This window comes from Cervus canadensis, chromosome 4 (genome assembly GCF_019320065.1).
Source record: "Cervus canadensis isolate Bull #8, Minnesota chromosome 4, ASM1932006v1, whole genome shotgun sequence".
Taxonomy (NCBI): domain Eukaryota; kingdom Metazoa; phylum Chordata; class Mammalia; order Artiodactyla; family Cervidae; genus Cervus; species Cervus canadensis.
This window is the reverse complement of record NC_057389.1, coordinates 64034082-64040081: the sequence shown is the minus strand read 5'-3', so window position 1 is coordinate 64040081 and position 6000 is coordinate 64034082.

Below are 6000 nucleotides of genomic sequence, written 5' to 3'. Positions count from 1 at the left end.
TTAGATGTGACACCAAAAGTACAAGCAACAAAAGAAAAACATGAACTGGACTTCTTCAAAATTAAGATGTTTTGTGCTTCAAAAAGACAACATCAAGAAAGTGAATAGACAGGACTTTCCTGGTGACTCAGTGGTAAAGAATCTGCCTGCCAATGCAGGAGCTGCAGGAGACATGGATTTGATCCCCTGGATCAGGAAGATCCCACGTGGCGAGGAACAACTATACCCATGCACCACAGCTAGGGAGCCACTGCTCTGGAGTCCATGTTCCACCACTACTGAGCCCATATGCAACAACTACTGAAGCCCACGTGCCTAGAGTCTGTGCTTTTCAATAAGAGAAGTCATTGCAATGAGAAGCCAGTGCACTGCAGCTAGAGAAAGACCTCTTGCAGCAATAAAGGTCCAGCCAGCCAATGAATAAATAAGTAAATAGATATTTTAAGAAAGTGAAAAGACAAAAGACAAATACCCAATTTTTAAAATATGCACAGAGGTTCTTTTTTTTCTTGCCCTCCTCAAAAGTTTAAACATAATGCTATCATATAACCCAGAGTCCTTGGTGTGTACCCAAGAAAATTACAAAAAAAAAAGGTCTTCACAAAACCTTGCACATAAATGTCCACAGTAGCATTATTCGTAATAGCCAAAAGATGGAAAACAATGTGAAAGTCCAGCAGGTGAATGGATAAACATTGTGGCATGTCCATACAATAAAATATTATTGGGCAATATGATACACTGTAAATGAACCTTGAAAACCTTATGTTGACTGAAAGAAGTCAGTCACAAAGGACAATACACAGTATGAGTCCATTTATATGAAATGGAAGTTATATTATGAAATATGGAAATTATAGAGATAGAAAAAAATTAGTGATTACCTATGGCTGGGTGCTTGGTGGGGAATGGGTAATGACTGCTAACGGGTATAAGATTTCTTTGGGGGGGTAATAAGAATTGATTCTGGTGGGGGTGGTATAACTCTGAATTGTACACTTTCAATGGGTGAATTATATGGATGTTCATTAAAACTCAAGAAGCTATTAATACTACAAAAAGTTAAGTCAAGGAAAACCAACTGATACCCCTTTGTTTTTTAATTGACTATTGATATTGCTCTCAATGTCTTTAACTCTGAGCAACTGTTCTCACAGAAAGGTTAATACTCTTAAGCAAGTTTATTTGCTCTGGATATATTTCTTTGGCTGCTACTATCAAACATGATTTAAGGAACTTGTCATCATTAGACGACTTTCCTCACTTACATAATGCTGCTGCTGCTGCTGCTAAGTTGCTTCAGTCATGTCCGACTCTTAGCGACCCCATGGACTGCAGCCTACCAGGCTCCTCTGTACACGGGATTTCAGGGAAGAGTACTGGAGTGGGTTGCCATTACCTTCTCCACACTTACATAATGAGTCACTAAGAAACTTTAGTTGCAGCCTCCTTTTCATTTTTAAACATTTTTGGAAGAAATTAATTTGTAATGAGGTGTTGTATATCAAATCTCGAATGTCTTTTAAACAAGTAAAATCTCCAGTGTTCTCTATGATCTAACCTCAGAAGTCACATTCATTTCTGTAATATTCTGTTGGTTGCACAAGTCAACCCTATTCAGTGTGGGAGGGGACTGTACAAGGACATGAGTACCAGGACTCAGAAGTCATTGAGGGCCATTTTAGAGATTACCTACCACAATGCCTTGTTAAGAGAAAGGAATCAACAAAAACTGTTGCTATAAAAATGCAAACATTAAAAAAAGTAGTTAGTACAAATCCACACTTGGTTCATAGTCTCTATACATACTCACTTTCTCGAAAAAAACTCCAAGTATACATACTATTGAGGCAAATGAGAATATTAATGATTTTGTTATTATTCATTTATTCCATAACAAATCACTCAAAACTTAGTGGCTTAACACAACAATAACCGTTTATTGTCTCTTACAATTTCATTGGGTCAGGAATTCAGGTGGGGCTTTGCTAGGCAGTTCTCGCTTGGGTCTCTTAACAGGCTGTAGTTATATGAACACTTAACTGGGAATGGAGGCTCTCCTTCCCAGGTGGCTCCCTGATGTGCCTGGCAGTTTGCTGCTGACTGTTGTTTGGAGGACACTGTTCCTCTCCACAGGGGCCTCTCTACAAGGCTGCTCATACCACAGAGGCTGGGTCATCCTAGAGTGAATGTTTCAAGAGACAAGGCAGAAACTGTAATGCCTTTTATGACCTTGCATCTGAAGTCACAAATGATGCAGTGTGGGAAGGGACTATACAAGGACATAAACAACAGGGAATAGGATCTTTAAGAATCATCTTGGAAGGGTAGTTACACCAATCCAAACCATAATTTTCCTTCATGTGATTTCAAGCAGTTTACATAGGAAAAAAAAAACCTCCACTGACGACAATAAAATCTACTTTTAAAATATTGGTTCAATTTCCTTTCCAGTCCTTATTTACATGCATAACCTGTGTACATTAACACTCACAGAACACTCCACCCAACAATAGCAGAATATACATTCTTTTCAAAGGGCATTCAGAACATTCACTAGGGTGTGTTTACTAAGGTAACCCATATTCCAGATCATAAAATAAGTCTCAATAAAGGTAGAAGGATTCAAGTCATATAAGGTTTTGAATATGGTATCTTGTTCATTCATGAACACCCATATACCTGGCTTTGGGGCTCCAGGTATATCTGACCACGGCAGAGTTAAGTTAGAAATCAGTAATATAAACATCTCTGGAAAATCCCTCAATATATAGAAACAATAATACACATCTATATAACCCATTGGTCAAAGAAGAATTCCAAAGGAAAAACTAGATAATATTTACCTTTTCAGTTTATAAATTTATATGTTTATAAAAGTATAAAATCATAGTTTTAAAAATGTGAGTTCTCTCTGTGGGAAGATTTTTAAATAAAAATTCAATTTCTTTATAAATATACAGGTATTTGGGTCATTTGTTTATTCTCGAGTGAAACTTGTTCATGTGGGTTCCAATGAATTTTTCTATTTTATTAAATAAGTAAAGTTATCTTGCTATTTCCTAGTGTCTTTTTTTTTTTTTTTATTAGTTGGAGGCTAATTACTTCACATCATTTCAGTGGGTTTTGTCATACATTGATATTAATCAGCCATAGATTTACACGTATTCCCCATCCCGATCCCCCCTCCCGTGTCTTTTTAATATATGTGGAATCTGTAGTGACAGCATCTCACTCATTTCTGATATTGGTAATTTGTCTCCTCTCTTTTGTATTGAGCAGTCTGGCTAGAGATTTACTGATTTTTATTAAACTTCTCATGGAACTACTTTTTATTTGTTTTATTTATTTATTGGCTGTGCCGTGGGGCTTATGGGTTCTTATTTCTGTGACCAGGAATTGAATCCAGGCCCTTAGCAGTGAGAGCACAGAGTCCTAACCACTGGACCACCAGGAAATTCCCATAGAACTACCTTTTAGGTTCACTGACTTTCTCTATTATTTGTTTTCTATTTCACTGATCTCTGCCCTTGATCTTTATTATTTCCTTTCTTCAAGTTGTTTCAGGATTTATTTGCTCTTCTTTTTCTAGTTTATTAAGGTGCAAGCTGAAGTCACTGTTTTGAGACATTTTTCTCTAATATTTAGTGCTATTAATTTTCCCAAAGTATGCATTCGCGGCATCCCACAAATATTTCGCTTCCATCTTTAGTTCTTTAAAAATATTTTGTAATTTTCCTTTTGAGTTCATTTTTGATCCATGAGTTATATAGAAGTGTTGTTATTCAGCTTCTGTATGTTGAGGGATTTTCCAGAGATGTTTCTGATACTGATTTCTAGTTTAACTTCACTGTGGTCAGATATACCTTGTATGTACTGTAAACAAAGAACAAAAGAGCATTTTTGCTCACCAACCAATTCTACAGGGAATAACCTGCTGCAGATGCTCACCAACAGTGCACTCTGCTTCACACAGAGGAAAGGATGATCTCAGGATGCTCTGTGATTTGGACAAGCAGGCCCCTTAGATGTATATCTCAGGAAGATTTTTAATGAACTCAGATTCCTGCATCTTCCCACATATAGGAAAGCACTGAAATCATTAACCTAAGATACCTATTGTTTGTGACTAAAGAATAGCAAGGAGAGATAAGAAAGCCTTCCTCAGTGATCAATGCAAAGAAATACAGGAAAATAATAGAATGGGAAAGACTAGAGATCTCTTCAAGAAAATTAGAGATACCAAGGGAACATTTCATGCAAAGATGGTGCACAATAAAGGACAGAAATGGTATGGACCTAACAGAAGCAGAAGATATTAAGGGGTGGCAAGAATACACAGAACTATACAAAAAAAGATCTTCATGACCCAGATAACCACAATGGTGTGCACTCATCTTGTATGTTAGCAAAGTAATGCTCAAAACTCTCCAACCCAGGCTTCAACAGTATGTGAACCGTGAACTTCCAGATGTTCAAGCAGGATTTAGAAAAGGCAGAGGAACCAAAGATCAAATTGCCAACATCTGCTGGATCATCGAAAAAGCAAAAGAGTTCCAGAAAAGCATCTACTTCTGCTTTATTGGCTACGCCAAAGTCTTTGACTGTGTGGATCACAACAAACTTTGGAAAATTCTTCAAGAGATGGGAATACCAGACCACCTGACCTGCCTCCTGAGAAATCTGTATGCAGGTCAAGAAGCAACAGTTAGAACTGGACATGGAACAACAGACTGGCTCCAAATCGGGAAAGGAATGTGTCAAGGCTGTATATTGTCAGCCTGCTTATTTAACTTATATGCAGAGTAGTAGTAATAGTGTTAGTTGCTCAGTCGTGTCCGATTCTTTGCGACCCCACGGACTGTAGCCTGCCAGTCTCCTCTGTCTATGGGATTCTCCAGGCAAGAACACTGGAGTGGATTACCATTCCCTTCTCCAGAGGATCTTCCCAACCCAGGGATCGAACACAGGTCTCCTGAATTGTAGGCAAACTTTTTACCATTTGAGCTATAGGAAATACCTGGTGTATATGCAGAGTACATCATTTGAAATGCCTGGCTGGATGAAGCACAAGCTGGAATCAAGATTGCTGGGAGAAATATCAATAATCTCAGATATGCAGATGACACCACCCTTATGGCAGAAAGCAAAGAACTAAAGAGCCCCTTGATGAAAGCCTCTCCTCTTTCAGAGGAGAGTGAAAAAGTTGGCTTAAAACTCAACATTCAGAAAACCAGGATCATGGCATCTGGTCCCATCACTTCATGGCAAGTAGATGGGGAGACAATGGAAACAGTGAGAGACTTTATTTTATTGGGCTCCAAAATCATTGCAGATGATGACTGTAGCCATGAAATTAAAAGACGCTTGCTCCTTGGAAGACAAACTGTGACCAACCTAGACAGCATATTAAAAAGCAGAGACATTGCTTTGCCAACAATGGTCCGTCTAGTCAAAGTTATGATTTTTCCAGTAGTCATGTATGGATGAGAGATTTGGACCATAAAGTAGCCTGAGCACCGAAGGATTGATGCTTTTTTAACTGTGGTTAAAGAGTTAAAGCCTGTTAAAGTTAAAGAGTTAAGAGACTGCAAGGACATCCAGTTAGTCAATCCTAAAGGAAATCAACCCTGAATACTCATTGGAAGGATTGATGCTGAAGCTGAAGCTCTAATACTTTGGCCACCTGATTGGAAAAGCTGATTCACTGGAAAAGACCCCGATGCTGGGAAAGACTGAAGGCGGGAGGAGAAGAGGAGGACAGAGGATGAGATAGCTGTATGGCATCAGCGACTCGATGGACAGAAGTTTGATTATGTGTAATGAGATTATGTATAACGTGGAAAAAGTGACAGATTTTATTTTCTTGAGTTCCAAAATCACTGTGGAAGATGACTGTAACCATGAGATTAAAAGATATTTGCTCCTTGGAAGAAAAGCTATGAGAAACATAGATAGCCTATTAAAAAGCAGAAACATCACTTTGCTGACAAAGGTCTT